Source organism: Colobus angolensis, unplaced genomic scaffold (genome assembly GCF_000951035.1).
Source record: "Colobus angolensis palliatus isolate OR3802 unplaced genomic scaffold, Cang.pa_1.0 Scaffold14, whole genome shotgun sequence".
In the NCBI taxonomy this organism is placed as follows: domain Eukaryota; kingdom Metazoa; phylum Chordata; class Mammalia; order Primates; family Cercopithecidae; genus Colobus; species Colobus angolensis.
Window position 1 is genome coordinate 7,971,684 of NW_012114488.1, and position 23,196 is coordinate 7,994,879.

Sequence of the window (23,196 nt, forward strand, 5' to 3'; positions counted from 1 at the left end):
GAAGAAACGCCTGAGGCTGGGTGATTTATAAAGAAAGGAGGTTTAATTGGCTCCCAGTTCCGCAGGCTGTACAGGAAGCATGGCGCTGGCCTGCGCTCAGCTTCTGTGAGGCCTCAGGAAACTCAACCATGGTGGAAGGTGAAGGCGGAGCAGGTGTGTCTTACGGGGCAAAAGAAGGAGCAAGAAAAAGGTGGAGGAGGGGTGGGCGAGGTGCCGCACACTTTTCAACAACCAGATCTCATAACTCACTCACTCAGCATCATGAGGACAGCACCAAGGCGGATGCTGCTGCCCCTTCCTGAGAACTTCTCCCCTTCTGCCTTCCTCTTTATAAAGATTCTAGTGGTCACCTCCCACCGCCCCCACCTCCAGCACTGCGCATTACAATCCAACATGAGATTTGGTGGGGACACAGGTCCAAACCATATCACACGCTAAGCTGGATACCCATATCTACCCATTCTTCCAGTATACACTAAAATCACAGTGACAGATAAAGAAAAGTCACTAATCTATAGGAATGAAGAGAAGACACGGAGTTGAAGAGGGCCCCGTGGCTCTCCTCTGCCCCTGGACTCTGGAAGGCTGAGGCCCCTCCTTGGAAGATGCACCCCTCAGTTTCCACACACACCCTCGCCAGGCTCCTCACTTCTGGTTCAGGCACTCTGGGTTCTTGCAGTGGCAAGACCCATTTTTACTATCAATTTCTGCATCAGTCAGGAAAATATGGGACAGGTTGTGGTTGCAAAAAGCCCTGGAAATCTTAGTGGCTCGAGGCAGTGAACACGATTCCTCCCGGATGCCGTGTCATAGGGACTGCTGCAGCCTCTGTCCTACATCCCTGCACTCCAGGACTCGGCTGATGACAGTCCTACCTGAAATGTCGCCACAGGCTGTGAGGGCTCTTTCTCAGGGCGCTGTGTGGCAGTTAAATGCCTCCGTCTGGCGTTTGCAAGCTCCTCCTTCGCCCCACATGCAAGGGGCCACGTGGGAGGCTCAAGGCTGGATATCCAGCAAAAAGCGGGAGGAGATCCTAGAGACCAACTTCAACAAACTATCAGGAGTCAATTGGTGACAGCAGGGAAGGTGAGAAAGTTACCTGAGAGGGGTAAGCTATGCACTCAGGGAGGAACAACAATGAGAAGCTCACTCACTTAACCACAGCGTCTCTGGGAGGCTTGGAGCTTTTGCCACAGGAAAGAGAGGGTGTGTGAAGAGTGGGATGGAGAAAGATTGCAGCATAACTGCAGGGAGCGTTAGCTGCCCCCGTGGCTCACCTTCACGGCTGAAACCGCCCTGCATGCACGCGTCACACCAGGCAGAAGGAGTGTGCATCTGTCTCCCAGCGCTGCCTCACAAATCACCACACAGGCCAAGTCTGGAAATCAGAAGTCCAGGTGAGTCTGGGGGACCATCGTCCAGGTGCGGGCAGGGCTGCTTCCTCCTGGAGCTCCAAGACAGGGCCTCTTTCCTGCCTTTCTAGCCAGCGGAAGCTGCCGCGTTCCTCAGCTCCTGGCCCCTTCCTCCATCCCCAGCACAGCAATTGCACCGCGCTGGCCTCTGATTCCCTGGCCACGTCGCTGACATTCCTGCCTTTCTCTTTATAAAGATTCTAGTGATTACACTGGGGCCACCTAAAGAATCTGGAATAATGTCCCTTTCTCGGTCACATGCTTTGCAAACTATATCTAACAAATGATATAATACCCATTTTCAGTAACATGCTTTGCAAACTATGGCTAACAAATGATATAGCTAAAATAATTTGCTAACTGTATATAGTATCCAGTATAAATGTAATTTTTCAGCTCAGTCTTTTTCAGCCAGAATTAATCTAATCTTCTGCTGTGCTCTTTGAGTACGCCTCTGTGCTACCACATTAGGCACTTTTATATTCATGTGTACCGACACGATTTCCAGGAGGAAGGGATTGGATTGATGTGTATAGACTTGTCCAGCAGTTAGCAAAGTGTCATTCATGTAAGGGTTCAACAAATGATTGCTAAGTTTGCCTTAGGTAGAGTTGACAATCTTGTGCAGAAGGACTACTTCTGTACGAATTTTCATTTTCAGGCCAGGAAGAGCATGCACTTCCACCTGCTGTGCCTGTTCTCTGTGGTCATGACTGGCCATCTAAGAGCTGCAATATCTGGGTCAGAAATGTGAGCAGATTGAGCATTCTTTGTCTGGATGAGGCACCTATGGACTATAGGGAGCTCTGTTGGGACCTGGATGAAAGTTGATACCAGTCCAAGAAATAGGGCAGGCAGCAGGAAGACCTGCTTGCAATGCATTAGAAATAATTTTAGGAAAAGGGATTTGACTGTTCTATGTGATGAGGTTGGTATAAAGAAAAGCACGGGAGTCATGAAATTACAGAATCAGGGAAAGAAATTCTCTCCACTGGGCGCAGAGGCTCACGACTGTAATACCAGCACCATGGGAGGCTAAAGCGTGGGAATCCCTTGGGTCCAGGAGACCAGCCTGGGCAACGTCATCTCTACAAAATATATGTATATATTATAAATATAAATATATAGATTTTTTAAAAACGCTATTGGAGCCCAGCGTGGTGGCTCACGCCTGTAATCCCAGCACTTTGGGAGGCCGAGGCGGGCGGATCACGAGGTCAAGAGATCGAGACCATCCTGGCTAACACAGTGAAACCCCGTCTCTACTAAAAATACAAAAATTAGCTGGATGTGATGGTGCACACCTGTAGTCCCAGCTACTTGGGTGGCTGAGGTGGGAGGATACCTTGAGCCTGGGAGAGGGAGGTTGCAGTGAGCTGAGACCATGCCACTGCACTCCAGTCTGGGCAACAGATTGAGACCCTGTCTCAAAAAAAAATGCAAAAAATTAAAATAAGGAATCTGTCTCTCAAGACGTTTTCTGCTCACCTCCCACCTTTCTCTCACTGACTTTCCTCAACGTGTCTCAACACATTCTTTCTCCAGTGTGATGGCTCCATCCTTGTTTCATCTCCAGGAACCATGAGGTCAGGGAAGGTTGATTTGCTTGACTGATGAGCTGCTGGTTCTCTGCAGTGTCCAGCACATAACAAGGCCTTTATTGGAGATGGGCTGTCATCCATCAGCATGTGATGTCTTTATCAACATGTTTGACTCCACCTTTCCCAAGAGTCCTCATTAACTATATAAATGGAAATTTACTTACAAGTTCCTACTGGGGAGCAGGGTGGAGAGGTAGAGCTTGGATTTCAGGAAAGAACCCTAAAAGTTGCCATTAGATGGGCTAGTAAAAAATTACCTTTTCTGGTTATATCCATATCATAAAGCAAAAGATGACATGAGTCTTATTCTGGAAAATCTGATACCCGGGATTCATAGTCTGATGATTTCTGGATTGGTCGTGATCCCAACACCATGTTCTTTCCCTTCCTCCTTCAAGACATAGCTGGTCCCTGCCAGCACCTGCCCTGTTGCCAAGTCAAAGCACTCCTCACCTGTCTATGGAACTGGGTGACTGAGTTTTCTCAGCACAACAAAAGGACAGTGGTCTAAACAAGGGCATGTAGTCATGACCGTTAGCTCCTCTTGTCTTCTCCCATTCTTGGGAAATAAATTCTTTCAATCTCAACCTGCACACTACTTCACGACTTGTTGACTCTTGGGTATAAAGAATATTTTCCTTCTTTAGGAAAACATGACAGAAATAGTTGGTTTTCTATTTTGATCCAATATATGAATCAAAATCATCGGGAATTGGCACTGTTCATGAAATATGTTTCACTTTTTTCTCTTCTGCAGGGAGAATTGGTATATAAACTCAAAATCTGTCTTAAAATTTATCTGCAAATAAAGCTGAAGTGGAAAATTGAGTCATTTGGTCAATTACATATTCCAAAACACCTCCAACCGATGGCATATGAAGGCAAAACAGAGTGCAATTTGTGTTTGTGTAATTATCTCCATTTGTCCCTGGCCCGAGAGAATTCCACCTTCAACCTTTCAGCCCTGGTAGTTGAGTGAACTTGATTCTGCTCTGTCTCCCTAAACAACACGAAGGCCATTGAGATGCAGGAGCAGACCCAGCCGTCTATGTCCCCGTAGATGGGGCGGTGCTGTCTGGATGCCAGGATTTGGGGTGTGCGTGCTCCATCTTCGGGGCTTCATACCTCGTTGCGTAGTCCCTAAGTTCCTGCTTACACTAAAGTCTTGGGTAGTATTCCTATTTCTGTAGCCTTTACTCACACTCGTCTCAGATAGGAATCTATATCCACAAGTGCAGGACTGAATCTGAGAAACTATCCTTTTTCACTTTTCTCTTGTGATTTCTGTTTGCAGTGCCTCACCTCCACTCAGACAGCTAGAGCAAGAAGTGCCCATTTTTAAAGCAGGTATCATTAAGGCAACACACAGAGGAAATTGGTCAATGTCTTCACATTTGAATTTCAAAAACTGAGTCCATAAAACAAGACTTAGAAAAGTCAGATCATTGTTTTTTTCCCCACACTTGGACTTGATCAAGTTTCCTGAGAATGGGGAAAAGGAGAAAAACCCCAAATACATACTGGAATTAAATGCTGACCTTTGTCTCTAAGCAGCTCAGAGCTGCTCAGCCCAGGGCCCCTGGGCTTGGCCCGACCTGCAGGAGGCCTGGAAAATGCAGGCAGAACCTCAAGCTCCCATTCCTCATTCACAGCCAAGCCTGGAAGCAAACGTCCCATCTGTGAACCGGAGGCCGGGATCCAGCTCCAGGACATCATGGCAGCCCAGGGCAGAGTGTGACTCGTGTGCCTGAAAACCCCGAAGGTGTGCGGTGGAGAGTCAGGATTGCAGCAGAAGGGCCAGGGAAGGGCAGCACTCCCAGACCACGAGGGCAAAGGGGACAGAGGCCATCCCAGCGGGTGGTGGTGGCCTGGCGATGACCCTGTCAGGCGAATGTCTCTGCAGGGTGGCACGGTGAGTGAGGGAGGCGGCCCCAAGGAGCAGACACGACCTGGGAGATCACCTGGATTCTGTCCCTAATGTCCTGCAGTGGCTGTTCAAACCTTAGTTAAGTTATAAAGCATCCAATTGGCCGGGCGCGGTGGCTCAAGCCTGTAATCCCAGCACTTTGGGAGGCCGAGACGGGTGGATCACGAGGTCAGGAGATCGAGACCATCCTGGTCTACATGGTGAAACCCCGTCTCTACTAAAAAATACAAAAAACTAGCCGGGCAAGATGGCGGGCGCCTGTAGTCCCAGCTACTCGGGAGGCTGAGGCAGGAGAATGGCGTAAACCCGGGAGGCGGAGCTTGCAGTGAGCCGAGATCGCGCCACTGCACTCCAGCCTGGGCAACAGAGCGAGACTCCGTCTCAAAAAAAAAAAAAAAAAAAAAAATCCAATTCCATCCTGACTAACCAGGTGAAACCCCGTCTCTACTAAAAATACAAAAACTTAGCTGGGGTTGGTGGCGGGCCCCTGTAGTCCCAGCTGCTCGGGAGGCCAAGGCAGAAGAATGGTGTGAACCCGGGAGGCGGAGGTTGCAGTGAGCCGAAATCGCACCACTGCAGTCCAGCCTGGGCGATGCAGTGAGACTCCATCTAACACACACACAAAAATAAAATAAAATAAAATAAAGCATCAAATCAGTTTTAGTGTTTTTGTGTAGATAAATCCAAATCAGAATGTGCTAATGAAACTGAAGATGTTTCAGGTTAATAGATTCCAATGCTTGCCCTTCCCCCAAGCCCAGGATTTGAAGAACAGCCTGGGGCTGAAGCGCAAACCAACGCGTTTCCAGCGTTGAGCCCAGGAAGAAAGCAATGCAAGGCAGTGCCTCTCGCATGCAGTCATGGCTGTGGACACTCAAGACGCACGCGTGAACCAGACACACAGGGTGCCTGCCCCCACGGAGGCTGCATTTCAGCGGCTGAGGTAAAGCATTCCGTAAGACAAGCCAATCTGGGGTGCTGCATCGGGCAACATGTGCTGTCCCCCTTAGTACTAAATGGTCTTAACCCCAATACAGACTCTTTATCTTTATGCAGAATTTTTTTTTTTTTTTTTTTTTGAGACAGAATCTTGCTCTGTCACCTGGCTAGAGTGCAGTGGCACAATCTCGGCTCACTGCAACCTCCACCTCCTGGGTTCAGGTGGTTCTCCTGCCTCAGCCTCCTGAGTAGCTGTGATTACAGGTATCCACCAACATGCCTGGCTAATTTTTGTATTTTTAGTAGAGACGGGGTTTCACCATATTGTCCAGTCTGGCCTCGAACTCCTGACCTAGGTGGTCCACCTGCCTCGGCCTCCCAAAGTGCTGGGAAGACAGGCATGAGCCACCATGCCTGGCTTACAGAGACTATTAAACAGCAGAATTAGCGTAGCGGGTGACCCTAAGATGACTGAGGAAGACTTTCTTATGGGAGCTGTTTCCCGACACCTGGGGGCAGTTCCCTAGCAGCAGTGTGCTCAGGCCCCACCTGCTGTTTCCCAAAACCTGGGAGCAGTTCCCTAGCGGCAGTGTGCTCAGGCCCCGCTGCACAGATCCCTGGAGCCCTCAGGGTGAGAAGTAAACTTTCCAGTGCCTCCTTTGGGCACGCCCTGGCCTCCAGAGCTGGCTGTGTGTTTAACAGTCAGTATCTATTTTTTTTAGAAAGAGTTCCAGCCTGTCATTATTTACATACTTAAGACTGTTTGATTCCTAAACCACAGCCCAAATATTTTCTTTTAAAATCTCTGTAAGTATCAAGACGTATTTTACAAAAAGCTCAGTGTGTTCTCCCTCAAAACAGTGGCGTTGAAAAATACCTGCCTTGTGTTTTAGAAAAACACCTAAATCATTTCTTGAAGTACAGCCATCAGTGCATTTAGACAGAAAACGCTTTCTGAAGAAACAAGCCTTGTTACATGGTTTAAAGAATATATATGGAGGCTTTGCTGGGTATTTAGAAATTCCTCCTGTGGTGAAGGTATATGAACCCTTCCAAAAACCATCTCAGGTTAAAATGATTAATTATCCCTAATAGACTCTTTCAGAGCTGTGTTTATCCGGCCATGTGCAGCTCAGCAGGGGCCCAGAAACTGCTTCCAGATCCCTGCAACGGGTTCCAGGCACATGGAGGAAAGGCAGTGGCTGCCGCCCTGGTGGACACGTTCCCAGGCCCTCGCGGGGACCTGTTCACACCCAAGGAGCCTGGAGCAGGGACAGCAGCATGTCTCTCCCTTGGCAGCTTCTGCCTCAGCGCTGGGGTCTCTGATAGGCAGAAACGATACTCAGGGCAGAGTATCAGCCCTGCAGGAGGGCAGGTCCCCGTGGCCAGCACGCCCAGGGTCACAGGACACTCCGAGCCTCCCTCTGGAGCAGGTGTCCCTGCCAGCGAGGAGAGACAGACGGCGCTCTATGTGGTGACCACTGGCTGGGACTGGCCGCTCTCAGCTCTGCACAGACTTTGACTTGGCAGCTGTTGTCCTGTTACCTAAATTCTCAATTCAACTTCGGCTTCAGTTTTTTTCTCTTGGCTTGGATGAAACTGTCTTTCTCTGGGTAATTTAAGACCCTGGAGGTGAATATGTGGTGTTATTTTTCTCGCTCTCTTACCGCATTCAATTTTCTGGGAAAGGCTCATAAACTACAATTACAACTCATCCACACAGAAACTTTAATTCTTTAATTTTACTTTCTGGGGATCCTTTCATTTACTTTGCTTTGTTCTAAAATCAAAGACCTGCGTAGGTTCAAGCTGTCCATAGAATGATGCCTTAAGACATGTAAGCCTTTCCAGGTGAACACGTGAGTCAGAAAGTTACGTAAGTCTATCTCAGTGGCAGTAATCTGTGCTTCCCTAAAGAAAAATCTCCTAGCATAAATTTTATTTTTAGGAAGGAGAAATGTAAATACTAAGGAAAATAAAAAAGTACAAACATCATCTTATTGAATGAAAATCAAAGTCTTAACTGCTGTTAATTTGGTAACAAAATTTTTATCAGATTTCTATAATTGATATAATTTCATAATTCTATCAAATTGTGATTATACAGAATTGATATAACCAATATCAATTTTCATTCATGATTGATGATGATAATGAATGGTGGAGGTTTGGTGAGAGAATTCAGAGGTCTTGTCAGGTGACACTGAGATCAATACCTAAAGCTGCAGCCTCTGAAACCTCACCAGACAATATCCCTGGAGGTGAGGCCAGTGCTGTCAACAAGTTTCTCTCCTGGGGAACCCCACCTGGGAGCTGTGTGCTTCCCTGTTTTGTGGAGAATATCAATCTTGCCCTCCTTCTTGATATCAGCTTCTTTCCTAATACTGTATTATTTATTTAAGACAGTGTCTTGATCTGTCACCCCGGCTGGAGTGCAGTGATGGGATCATAGTGATCACGGCTCTCTGCAGCCTTGACCTCCTGGCTCAATTGCTCTTCCTGTCTGAGGCAGTCCCAGTCCCAAGTACCTGGGACTACAGGCACACACCACCGTGCCTGGCTAGTTTCTGTATTCTTTTGTAGAGATGGGGTTTTGGCATGTTGCCCAAGTTCCTGATACTTTAAATTTCTTATGCAAATAGTATGCCCCATAGTTCCAATGTTTTAATGATAGATATGCAAAGTAGACTCTCTACATGGCATTCATAATAAAACCCAATTAAAGCAGAATATCTGGAATCAGGCCAGGTATTCATACTTTTTAAAATCTCTCATATAATTCTAAAATACAGCCACTTGGTGGCTCACACCTGTTATCCCAGCACTTTGGGAGGCCAAGGAAGGTGGATCACTTGAGGTCAGGAGTTTGAAACCAGCCTGGGCAACATGGTGAAACCCCATCTCTACTAAAAACACAAAAATTAGCCGGACGTGGTGGTGAATGCCAGTAATCCAAGCTACTTGGGAGGCTGAGGTTGCAGTGAGCTGAGATCCTGCCATTACACTCTAGCCTGGGTGATAGAGCAAGACTCCAACTCCAAAAAATAAAAAATAAAAAACAAAAAACTTCTAATTTCATGAGGGAGTTATAGCAGAAGAGTGAAAAGTGTGCAAAGGTTATGCAGTCAGACACTCTGGGATCCATTCACACATCCTTGCTTCTCAAAGTCTCCTTGGAAAACCTCTTCAAAAACTTGCAGGCATAACATGTCTAGGACTGTGCCTGACAAAATGTTAGGGGCTGCATCCTGCTCAGTCACAGCTGCCCATCACAGTTTCCAAACCCTCCCTGGAGCTGCCAGGTCAGGAGCCACACCTGCACTGTCAGCCCACATCTCCTGCTCAGAACTTTCCTGTGATCCATCCTGGGACATTTTGTTAAAATATTCCTCTGAATAATACTTCTGATCCAACTTCTACCCTCACAGAATGTTTTAAGTTTAAAAAAGTGTAAGTTTGTGAGTCATCCTTCATTCATCCATTTATTCATTCACTTACTTAGGCACTTAATATTTATTGAATGTATACATCTGCTAGACACTGACATTGCAATGAAAAATAGCATGGAAATAGACAATGAACAAGTAAACAAACACAGTATCCGTGCACATCAAAAAAAAAGCGTCATTAAATAAATGATCTTGGGCCTGAAAATTGGATGTCAGCAGAGCTCACCACAGACTCAAAAGTTGGCAAAGTTTTCATGGAGATAATAACACCTAAGCTGAGCTCTAAAATTTAAAATGCCATGTGTTACTGACCTATTGCTACCTAACAAATCATTCCAAAATATGATCACTGAAACTGTTTATTTCCTTGCCACCTGTGGGTCACAAACCTGAGTACCACTGGGCCCTCAGGCTCAGGGTCCCCATGAGGCTTTCATCAAAGTGCTGGCTGGGGCTGTGGTCTCATCTGAGGGCTTGTCTGGGGAGGCTCTAACTCCAGCACGCTCATGTGTTTGTTCACAGGATTTGGTTTGTCCACACCTATTAGTCATCAGCTCCTTCAGTTTCTTGCCTGTGGGCCTCTCCCCAGAAGTCCCCATGAAGCTGCTGGTTTATGAGAATGATCACATGAGAAGGCTGGAGAGAGAGAAGCCTCCAGTTTGTATAATGTAGTCTCTGAAACGGCACCCATCATTTCCATCACATTCCACTCATTAGAAGTCAGGCCCAGATGCAACCCATTCTCGGGGGAGGGCACTGCGGGGAGACATGAAGGCCAGGAAGCAGGAATCCCTGGGGACATTTGAAAAGCTGCCTCCACACCACACCCACTGTGTGAAGCACCCAGCGAAGGAAGTTGGATGGGATGTGCATCTTAGGGTAGGGAAGATTAATAGCCAGGTTTGGAAATCCTACTGGTAAGCCTTGCTGGTCGTTCTGCTGGTTTAGATGCACACAAAAAGTAGGAAAATAGGAGGGAACTTATGCTCTGAAGACAAGATCATTAGTAGATACATTTCTCCCCCAGACAATCCCGTTATTTTTTTCTCTTTGTTTTGGAGAAGTGTGTTTTTCATGTTACTTTGCTACTCATAGAAACACCTGCTGTGAAGCTGTAACTCAAGATGTATTAAATATAGTTGATATTTATTCAGCACATTATAAATTCTTTGTCAGCTTATAATTGTTTATTACCTTTGCATGTTTCGAGTTTACAGAATTATATAAAAGAGCTGTTTTTATGTGCATGACCATTAATTTTAGTTAGCAGACATTTCCTTCAAACTCCACTTTTATTCCCTTAGGTATACGGTTCTATAGCTTTCAACGCATGACAAAATTGGATAACTATGACTATAATCAGATAGCTATGACTATAATCATAGTTATAATAAAATTAGATAACTATGACTATAATTGGATAAATATGACTATAATCAAGATAATCAGGACACCAAACACCAGCTTCACTTTAAAAGTTGCTTTAACCATAGACCCATTCAGCTGTTATACGTGAACACAACGATAAAACCCAGCTGTCATAAACACTACCACAAGCAGCACAGACACCATATTTGAGATGTAAAGAATATAGAGCTTATGGAGTAGATGAATAGTGAATAATTAAGATCAGACACTCTACAACATTAACTTTTGAAAGCACATTTTCTGGTCTGCAATAATTTACTGAAACCTAAATTTTAAAGATATGGAAGATTTTTAAATCAAAGTGTTAAGTGACTGACAATATGTAAGGTAATGCACAGTTTGATTGCTTTTAGATTCTCTGTCTTTCTACAAATAGAGGAAGTCCTTCCGACTCCGGTCGTGAGAGAGAACCATGTGCCCGTCTGAATGGAACAGAGATAAATAACATACCCAGGGAATAAAGCCGTTAATCAGAGGGAGCCCTGTGGAATGCCGCGCACAGGCTGCAGAGGCACCAGCAAGCAGACTTGGTCCCAGAGACAGAAGACGCTAGCCAAGTCAGCTTGCGTGATTCTCCTGTTTGCACAGTGTGCTGAGCAGAATTGTGCTGTGAACTCATGGTGTCTCAGCTTTGGAGCGAGGAGGCTCAGGCATGGGCTGTGCCCCTAGGGAGCCTCCTCTGGCCTGGTGAGGATGAGCTGCGGTAAAGGTTGTGGAAGACCGAGGGCAGAATGCAGCTGGACTCCACGGCCTGGGGGATGCCAAGGTCTGTCCAAGGCCACTGAAGGTCAACACTGCTGGCCCCAAGGGTGTCTGTGACCACCACCTCCTCCCACTCTTCCCCTTCCTTACCTGCCTCCTGCCACACTGCTGACCTCCTAGCTGTCTGTTGACCTCTGGCCTCAGCACTCTGTACTTGCAGTTTCCTCTGCTTTGGGAACTCAGGCCTCAGTGCCTGCACTGCTTGCTGTCCACATCCTTCAGATCCCTGCCCCAGTGCCATCTGCATAAAGAGAGTGTCCTAGGCGATGCCTCGCTGGTCTGGATGCCCCATCTCCGCTACCTGGTGTTATTTTTCTCCTAGCTCTTGGGTAGAGCCTAGGTGAGGAGAACAAAGCCCTCACAGCCTGAATGAACATACCACGTGTGCGTGTATGTGAGGCTGTGCACTTCCCAGTCATCCAGCACATGAATACAGTAGGAACTCCCCCAGGTCTCTGCTTTTCCCCGACAGTATATCTTCAATAAACTTGGCCTGAGCTTTAGAGCCCTTCCTGCCTCTTAGCATAATTATGTTGTCATTCTTCTCTACAGACCCTGGAAAAGCAGCAGATATGGGTTGAAAGCGTTGGAGAACCTGCAGTACGGGGGAGTTTTGCAGGGACACATTACGCCAGGCTCTCCAGTGGTTGAATTAGACTCTACCTGGGAAGCAGAGTTGGGCCATGGGGAAATGGCATCCAGGTGGGACTAAGGTGCCTGGCAAGAGGATACTGTTCCAGGCTCACAGGCCCAACAGGGTGCTGGGCTGGAATCCTGAAAGACCAACTGCCTGGAGCGGGTCAGCACTGCTCCATGGAAACGGGATGTCAGGAGAGGGTGGAGGAAGAGTCAGCGGCATCTTTATCTCAGGCCAAGTCTGTGTCTCCATCTAAGCTGGGTTCTGGGAGGGCTTCATTGGTTCTTTGCTTTTATTTGACACAAGCATTTCATGTGGGAAAATCAGTTTCTATTACCTAAGTTGAATTTCTATTTGTTAAGCCCCCAGCTTCTCAGTCTTCCAGTAGTTACAGTGGATCCGGCAGCCTTCGCAACAGGCGGGAGCAGCTTTCGTGGTTAACTCAGGTCCTGAGTTAATCATTTCAGCAACTTCAGAAATTATTCAAGGCGCAGTCACAGCTGTTATCATCACTTACCTGCCCCTAAAAAGATTTCTAGAACTAAAACTCAGAGTTCAAAATATTTCAGTTCATGTTGAGTTTACAGTGCATTTTTATCTTCTTAAGATAAAGAAACAATAAATTTAAAGACAGTGTGATATTTTGTTGATGCAGATTTCAATTTGGATGCCATTATATTGCAGATGTTTTCATGTTTACCGAACGCACTGTTTTTTGCGAATACTATAGATGAGTCAAGTTTGCAATTGTGTACGTAGACAAAAACGAATTGGTTGGGGCACTTCCATCATGTAACTTTAAATGCAACAAAACTGTGGCACTGCCATTAGGAAAAAGCAAACTCTGTGGATCCTGTTTAAAGTCTTTCAGCAGCAGCTGTGTGCCCAGTGTTAAGTAAAACATGAATTGCACATTGCCATCTTCACAGTCATTATTACAGCTTGGTGAGCTGGTATTCTTGCCTCCAGTCTGCAAACAGGAGCATCATCCTGACAGAGACAGGACCTCAACACTTTCCATCCCACAAGTATTAACACTTACACAGTAAAGAAACAAGTCCCCAGTTCTTTCATACGGCACTAAATGTTCTTCACCATCTGGCCTGAAATCGCTTTCCTGGCTGCATTTCTGACCAGTGCCTGGGTGAACGCCGCACATCTTAGACTACCCAGCGTTTCCAAACAGCCCATGAAGCGGCTGCTTCTCGCCTCTGTCTGCACTGAGCTCTTTCTCAAAGACTCTGCCACCTTCTGCAGCTCATCTGCTGAAATCTCAGCCTGTTGTCCTCTGGCCTCACTCTTTTCCTGTGTTTTTATGTGATTTTACTTATGTAATTGTCAAAATATCCATTGCACTAATTAAAATGGCTTGTATATTACAACTCTGAAAAAATGTAAGCTTCATCAAACTAGGGCCCACATCCCAGCCAACTATTTTTAAATACATTAATCTTATTTATTAATCATCTCCTATGTGTCAGGCACTATAGTGAAAGGTTCAGAGGTAAAAGACAGGCTCTTAGAAGCTCACCTTCTAGTGTAGAAGACAGATAAAAAAACAAGTATCATAAAGCAATGAGGTTGAGAAGTGCTCTGAATTATGTATATGACACATAAAACATAAATAGCCTTCACCTTCCTAAGGAGGTGAACCTGTGCTACTTCTTACACATGGAAAAAGAATTTTTCAGACTGTAATATAAGAACGTGACTGCAGGCAGAGAAACTCCACATATGGACACTGAAGTGACAGAGCCCGTGCTTTAGCTAGAGAAGATGATCCAAGTACAAACAAAAATACAGAGAGTGTGAGACAGGCAGACATTAACTAGCACTGAATGGACTTAGATTTACTCTTGAGAGAAGTTAGAAATGCTGTAGCTTTAAGCAGATCAGACTTACTTATTTTTTTGGTAGCAATGCAAAGGGTGGATTTTAGTAGGTCAAGACTCTAGGCAGAAAGATTGCTTAGGTTACTCAAAGGATTCAAGAGAGAAGGGAGCATGAGGACATGACCGCATGGATGGGAGCACATTCAGGAATGATTGAAAGGCACAAGTGCCCGTGCTGGGCATGGGAGCAGGTGCACACAAGATGCATAGCAAGTGTCTGGTGGGTGGGTGTGAGAATGAATGAAGGTGAGGAGTCTCCTCTGGAAGGGCAGCCTGAGAAGCTCTGCAGGTGCACTTCCCACCAGAACAACTGTGACTTGTGGAAACCATTTTTCACAATGCTGAAAGTCCCTGGAAATTACCCTGAGGACACACAGCAAAGGAAGACCCAGTCACTCCAGGAAATCTGCCAGATGTCAGAGTGAACCACGACAGTGAGCATCCCCAACACTGGAGCTGTGGCTCACCCCTCTCAGCAACTCCCGGCCTGTGTGAATTACTGTCAGGAGTTCCTGTCATTCACATGAAACAACATTCCTATCAGGTTGGTCTACTAACAGTTCTCTCAGTTTTCGTTTATCTATGAATGTGTTTATTTTATCTACAGTTTTGAAAGAACATTTTGTTGGATGTAAGATTTTTGTTCAACAGGTTTTTATTTTAGAATTTTGAGTATATCAGACACACACACAACACACACACCGGAAGTTCCACTCTGGATGGGTGTGGCCAAAAAGACAGGTCTTTCTCTTCCCGCAGCTCCTTGTCAAGGTCTGCAATATCTCCCTGGATGAGGAAATCCAACATGAAGAAGGAGAAGAAAGAGAGAGGAAAGGAAAAATACAAATATGTGAATAACAAATGGTGGACACCATCCCAAATTCAATAAAAAAGCATTAATCTAAACATCCAAGAAGTTCAACCAACTCCAAGTAGTATAAATGCAATGCAAGGAGACCTACAACCAGACATATCACAGTAAAAAAGTAGAAGGCCAAATAAAATCTTGAAAGTAGAAAGAGAAAAATGACTCATTATGTACAAGGAGCCCCAAATAATATTAACAGCTGACTTCTCATGAGAAACAGTGGAGGCCAGAAAGCTGCCAGATGACACATTCCAAAGCTGTAGGTCAGAAGCAAAGAAAAAATTACACAAGGTAACTTGTATCCGCAGGAATAAATGAAGAGCGCAAAAAAAAAAGTCAAATAACAAGGTTAATGTAACAAATCCTGTAAATATATCCTTGCTCTTTTCTTTCCCCAGCTTCTGTAAATAACATAACATCACATGAAGGAATAATTATAATACTGCATTCTTGGGTTTGTAGTGTATAAAAATATAACATGTATAGAAATAGCACAAACAACGGAGCAAGGAAATAGAGCTGTATAGGAGGAACATTGATTTATCTCACTAGTATTCCGTTAGGACACACCTGAAGTAGATTGTGATGTATGTAGTAAGCCCTAGAACAACCACTAAGAAAATAGTCAAGTAACATAGCAAAAATCTTTAAAGGAATTGAAACATTAGAAAAATTTCACTGAATATAAACAAAACTGAAAAAAGAGGGCCAGAGGACAAAAACCTGTGAGACATATGGAAAACGGCAGTCAACAATCTATATCAATAATAACATTAAATGTAAATGAACTAAACAATCCAGTCAAAAGGCAGAGATTTGAGACTGAATAAAGCAAACAAAATCTGACTACATGCTGTCTACATAAGACACATTTTGACTTCAAGATATGACTAGCTTGAATATAAATGATAGAAATCATGTTTATCATTCATAAAGAAATGATAAGAAAGCTGGAGTATTATACTAACATCAGACAAAATTAAAAGTACCTTAAAACAAAAAAAGTTACTAGAGATAATAGGGATATTTCATAATGATAAACATGTCAATCCATTAGTAAGATATAACCACTGTAAATATATGCACCTGTGGTAGAAAAAATAATAATCTGTTGAATATATCTATATATCTAATTTTTGGAACCTATAAGATTTTACCTTATCTATCAAAGGGGATTTGGTAGATGAAATTTTGTTTAAACTGTTGAGATGAGAGTATCTTAAATTATCCAGATGGGCCCAGTGTAGTCACAAGAGCCTTTTTAAATGGTAGTCAAGAGAGCTGAACTTGGAAAGAGAGAGAGACTGGAACACGCCACCAACTTTGAAGGTGGAGGTTGGTGCCATGAGGTGCCAAGAGCTTCATTTTAGGACTTTGGGCCTCAATAGCTGTATGATAATAAATTCATATTGTCTTAATCCACTGCATTTGTGGTAATCTGTTATAGCAACAATTGAAAAATAATACAGATCTTGATGCCACAAAGTGAGTCACTATTGTAAGAAATAAGAAAAATATTGAAGAGACTTTGGAAGTGGGAAGTGATAGAGGAAGAAAACAAATTATGGAGCTTTATAGGAAAAGTCTAAGTTGCCTGCACAGTCTGTGAGTGGAAAAGCAGATGTTAAAGACTCTGCTGGTGATGGGTCAGAAGGAAGGAAGAGGCATAATAGACAAAACATGTATTATCTCAGAGAATGACTAACTCGCCATCAGCCAACCACAGGCAGAAATACAGAGATTGGAAATTGTGCTGCCGATGGCTCAGAAGAAGTGAGGAGATGATGAAGGAAATCTTCATTGTTCTAGAAACTAACCACAATTTCATAAGCAGATGGAGTAGAAATCTGGACAAGAAATGAACTGCTGATGAGGGCTTAGAAAGAAATGAGGAAAAGTGTTATTGGAATTGGAAGAAAGAAAAAATCTTCTAATGTAGTGGCCAGAAGCTAAACTTAGTCCTACTGTTCTGTGGTAAGCAAGCTTGTAAGTGACAAACTTGGGTATTTGCCTGAGGAAATTTCTGAGTATGGAAGGTGCAACCTGGATTCTTCCTGCTACTTACAGAAAAATGTAAGAAGAAAGATCAGTTGTTGATAGGTGTATTAGTCAGGGTTCTCTAGAGGGACAGAGTTCTCTGTCCCTCTAAAGACATATTGTATTAGTTATACAATATGTGTACATATGTGTTAAGGAGAATTGACTCACACCATCACAAGGTGAAGTCCCACGATGGGCCCTCTGCAAGTTGAGGAGCAAGGAAGCCAGTGGTGGATCAGTCCGAGTCCTAAAACCTCAGAAGCAGGGAAGCCAACAAAGTAGCCTTCAGTCTGTGACCGAAGGCCCAAGAGGCCTTGGCAAATCACTGGTGTGAGTTCAAGAGTCCAAAAGCTGAAGAACTTGGAGTCTGACGTTCGAGGGCAGGAAGCATCCAGCCCGGAAGAAAGATGGAGACTGGAGGACTCACCAAGTCAAGTCCTTCCACCTTCTTCTGCCTGCTTTATTCTAGCTGTGCTGGCACTCAATTAGATGGTGCCCATCCACATTGCAGGTGGGTTTGCCTCTCCCAGTCCACTTACTTAAATGTTACTCTCCTTTGGAAACAACTTTACAGACACACCAGGAACACAACTCTGCATCCAATCAAGCTGACACTTAATATTAACCATCACAAGGCCACCTCTTGTCAACTTGAACCCATACACATCTCTTAAAATCACACGTAATCTCCAAATAAAGACAATAATATGATTGTATGTAGCATGCATAACAACAATAGCACAAGAAGTGGAGCAAGGAAATAGAGCTATATAAGAGGAATACTGATTTATCTCACTAGTACTCAGTTAGTACATTCCTGAAGTAGATTATTCAGGCCCAAGTGGCAGAGCAGCTTGCACAGCAGCCTGATCCTGTTGCAGAGCCTTCTCCTGTTCTGGACTTCACTCAAAACTGGTAGCCTTTCAGATAACTTAATAAATGGGCCAGAGTAACACCCAAAAAAGGTATGTGTTGCCTCCAAAATCCAAATAGACTTTCTAGGCGTTGTGCCTATTTCTTGGTTGTGAGGGGTCAAATGCAGCAACTCATCTTTTACCTTGGAAAGAATATCTCAACAGGCCCCACAGCACTGGATCCCTAGAAATTTCACTGAGGGAGAAGATCCCTGAATTTTAGTTGGATTTATTTCCCACCCTCTGGCACGCAAATGACATACCAACGAGCCCAGTGTGTTTGCTACTTCTCTCTCAATGGTCCAATCAGCATAATGTCCTCAATGTAATGGACCAGTGTGATGTATTGTAGAAGTGAAAAGCAATCAAGTTCTCTGCAAACAAGATTATGACACAAAGCTGGAGAACTGATGTACCCATGAGGCAGGAAAGAGAAGGTATATTGCTGGCCTTGCCACCTGAAGGCAAATTGTTTCTGGTGGGCCTTGTGGACAGGAATGGAGAAAAGGGTATTTGTCAAATCAATGATTACATACCAGGTACCAGGAGATGTGTCCATTTGTTCCAGCAATGAAACCACATCTGGTACAGCAGCTGCAAGTGAAGTCACCATTTGGTTAAGCTTATGATATCCTACTATTATTTTCCAACATCCATCTGTCTTCTGCAGAGGCCACATAGGAGAGTTGAATGGGGATGTGGTGGGAATCACCATCCCTGCATCTTTCAAATCCTTGATGGTAGCACGAATCTCTGCAGTCCTTCCAGGGATACAATATTGGCTTTGATTTACTATTTTTCTAGGTAGAGGCAGCCGTAATGGCTTCCATTTGGCCTCTCGCATCGTAGTAGCCCTAAACCTACCAGTCAGGGAGCCAATGTGGGAGTTCCGTCAGCTGCTAAGTATATCTATGCCGATTCTGCATTCTGGCACTGGGAAAATGACCACAGGATGGGTCCAGGGACCCACCAGACCCACTGTAAGTCAGAGCTGAGCTGAAACTCCATAATTACCTGACCTCCATAAGCCCCTACTTTAACTGGAGCACCACAATGACGTTTTGAGTCCCCTGTAATCAACATCAGGTCAGAGCCAATGTCCAGTAGTTCTCCAAAATTCTGATTGATGATTCCCCTTTCCCCAATGCAGTTACCTCAGTAAAAGGCCGGAGGTCTCCTTGGGAAGTATGGGAGAAAGATTAACAGTATACATTGTCAGTAGTATAGTGGGGTCCTTCCTTAAGGGGACCCAGCTTCCCCTTCATTCAAGAGGTTCTGGGTCTGTAAACTGGCTCAAGTCTGGAAATTGATTGAGGGGTCGTGATTCTCTATTTTTATAATTTAAATTAGTCTTTTGTCCACTCGACCTGAAAGTTTTCTACTTACACAAATTAAGTAAGAATGCAGTAGGCTTCCTGTCAGTTTCACTTCTGGGAACACCGTGATTAATAAGCCAGTGCCAGAGCCCTACATGAGTCAGACTGTTCTGATTGCTGCTTTGTCTCTGCTGTCCATTATAGTAGCTATGCCCACCTTGCCTTTGACGGTTGAGTGCCACCACTTGGCCCCTGCCACCTTGGGATCCAATTATTCCCATTGTGCTTAAGTTTTTAAACTGAGGGACTGTGGTTCTCACTGTAAGATGTGGCCTACAGAGAAGAGCAATCACAGGTCTTCAAGGATGCAGGTGCTCTTCAAGGATGTAACATCCTCAACAGTTGAGTGCCACCATTCGGCCCCTGCCGCCTCCCATTGTGTTTCAGTTTCCTAATTGAGTGACTGCGGTGGCCATTGTAAGATCTTGCATGCAGAGAAGAGCAATCACAGAGCTCAAGGATGCAGGTGCGCCCCTCACAAATCTGTCTCACAAGGTATTGGTGAAGGGTATGTCTTCTGGACCCTCCCAGCTGAGAAGAGTAGGTCTAAAGCGACTAATCTACTCTTGCATCCCAATCTCCCTAATCCTTTGAATCCCTTCCTCTACATTCAACCAAGGGAGATCAGGCATTTCCAGTTTGCTCACAGTGGCCCATCTTCTGATCCATGTTTCAGCTAACCAAGCAAATAAACTATTAGAGCCTTTTATAAACTCCCCGAGCTGCAACATTAGATGCAAAATCCCTGCTTAGTGGACCCATATCAATAAGTTCCACCTGATCCAACTCTATGTTCCTTCCCCCATTATCTCACACCCTTAATATCCATTCCCATGGCTGTGCTCCAGGTTTCTGCTCATGTAAATTGGAAAACTCATACAGTTCTTTTGGAGTGTAGTGCACCTCCTTGTAGGTCACCCTCCAAACTTCACCTCCCATCAATTCCAGCGCAGCTAGAATAATGCAGGCAGAACAGGAAAAAACAAAACAAAACAAAACAAAACTAGGATTTCATAATCTGGGAAGTTTGCAGCCCGTCCAAAGTGCAAAAGACTCTTAAATGTGGAGATGGACTATCAGGAAAATGTCCTAAAAAGAGAAAGCCAGGGCTGTGCTGGGCGACCTGGAGCTCATGCCTCTAAAGGATGAAAATGTCTGTGTATTCCTCTCACAGAGGCCTCTTTTGAAGGCATGAGGGGTTTGGCTCATGGGCCTCCTCACACATCCCAGCAAAAACTGAAAATAGAGATGGGGAAAGTTATGCAGCAAAGCCTCTGAAAAACAGATGGAATCCCTGTGATATTCACAGAGGACCCACAAGCTTCTTGGAGATGTTACACCTGTGAAAAATGGCAGGCTTAGACTACAAAGGATGGAGAAAAGATGAAGTAAAAACGAGCTCTCAGACGCCCAGCATTCTGCAGGGAAAAAAACAGACCGATGAAATTACTCAGGTGCAAACACATGCAGGCAGCCTTGAGAAACTAGAAAAGGCAACAAAATGATGTCTTCCCCCAGGTTTTCAGAGTGAATGCAGCATAGCTGACACTTTAATTTTAGGATATCTGGCCTTTAGAACATAAGATAGTAAAGTTTCATTTTATTTTCAAAAATTCAGATCAACATCTCTTACAGATATGGATGGAAAAATCCACAAAATATAGCAGGAAACCAGATCCAGCAAAGTATAAAAGGAAGTATGCCTCATGACCAAGTGGGATCTACTCTAGTAGTGCGAGATTAGGTCAACATCTGAAAACTAATTAATGTAATGTATCCTATCGATAGAATACAAGGCAAAAAACCACAAAATTATTTCAATAGAGAGAGAAAAAGCATTTGACAGACTCTAACACTCTTTGATGATGAAAACACTTATACTAGAAATAGAAGGAAGTTTCGTCAACCTGATGAAAGGGGTGCAGCAAATACCCACAGCTTCCATTGTACTTCGAGGGGAAAGTCTGGATGATCTTCCCGCTGCCCCTGCCCAGCAGGAACAAGGATGTCTGCTACCTCACTTCTGTTCAGGATTGTGCTGGAGCTCTGGCCAGGGCCCTCACACTGTATTTGCATGGGTCGCTTGCTGCTGGAGAGATCCGAGAGGCGAAGCCAGGAGGAACAGCTAAAGATTACAGAGTGTCTTTTGTGGTGATGAAAGTGCTCTAAAATGGATTGTGATGATGCTTATGCAATTCTGTTAATGTACTCAAACCACCAAATAGCACAGCAGAAAAGGGTGAATGTGTAATATCTAGATCTCAGTGCAACTGTTAAGAAAGTTCATGTGAATGCTTATGTTTAAATGAGAACCCAGCTAGAGCTAACTCATCTAATAAGACTCCTAGATAGGACGGTAGGTCAGAGCACTGCAGCCAACAGGTGAGGGGATGCAGCTCTTGCTAAGTCCCAGTGCAGCTTGAATTTCCGGTGTGTCTCTCTTCCCTGTCTCACTTTCCCCACCCTTTTATCTGTCTCCCCAGGTCACATCCCATACGAGTTACCTGTCTTGGCATGTATTTGTCTTGGTGCTGGGTCTTGCATATAGGTATTCAATAATATTGTTGCCAGCTGGGCATGTTGGCTCATGCCTGTGATCCAGTGATTTGGGAGGCTGAAGTAGGGGGATTGTTGAGGACAGAAGTTCAAGAATATCTTGGGAAATATAGTGAGACCACATCTCTACAAAACCAAATTTAAAATTAGCTAAGCATGGTGGCACACACCTGTAGTCCCAGCTGCTTGGGAGGCTGAGGCGGGAGGATGCCTTGAGCCCAGGAGCTCGAGAATGCAGGGAGCCATGATCACACCACTGTGCTTTGGCTTGAGTGACAGAGTGGGACCTTGTTTCAAAACAATTTTTTAATGATAATAATATCGTTAAAGTTATGAGATGAATGATCTTTGTATTACACCTATAGCTATAGTAGCTCCAGCAGGCATCACCTGGGAAACAGACTTCTTTGTCTCTTAATCTAATACTGTGACATTTTGGAGATTCGTGTGGTTTTTTGTTTGGTTCTGCTCTTTTTGCTGTGACCAACTGATTTTCATTTCAACTTTGCATTTGATTATGTCCTGCTTCTATCAGCTAATAGCTTCTGCTCATTACCAATGCTTTCCATAGGTTCTCTCCTTCCAACTTCCTGAAAAAGTCTGACAGGTTTGCTTTTTGCCAGGCAGAAGGGAGCATATTCATGGGCAGAGCTCTATCTTCAGGACATTCATGGGCCACTGGGCGGGCTCTGATCCCAGAGAAAATCAGCTCAGGTCAAGAGTGGGATCAAGCAAAAAGCATGTCCATGGATTTCCTGGGATTTCTGAGAAAAGTACTTTAGTCCCAGGGGCTGTTCTCAGGCAGAAATCTTGACTGTAGTTAGCAGAAATCCTGATGATGTATCTAGGACACAAATAAAACGGAGTCCTGGAGTAAATCACACTCTCTTCTTGGAAACACTATAGTCCCTACAGTGAATCTTGTGTCTGCCATTAGCGAAGTAAAATTTACTGGCCTGGCTAAAGCTGCCTTTTAACATTGTGAGTGCATCAGATTAGATTCGATTCCCATTTGTTTCCGTGTTGCTGGACCTCATCCATGAGTAAAGCTGGAAGCATGAGCCTGCCATGTGTCTCACCTCTTGCTCTTTATATCTTAACTAGAAACAGAGACTACTGGAAACCTTATTGACTAACCTCAAGATTTCTAATTTTCCACATTTTCAGGCCTAAGAAATTCAGAGCAGACTTAGATGAACATATAATATTTGAAATGCTATCTGAGTCAAATATTTTTTGATGTTCATCCCAAATTTGAAATGAAGATGTACAAGCTAGTATTACAATCAGTGAAGCTAAACATTAGTGCTTTAAAAATATAGACAGACATACTTATTAATCATGTCTTCAGGGTTTATATGAATATATTATACATAAAATGTATTTTATATTTCA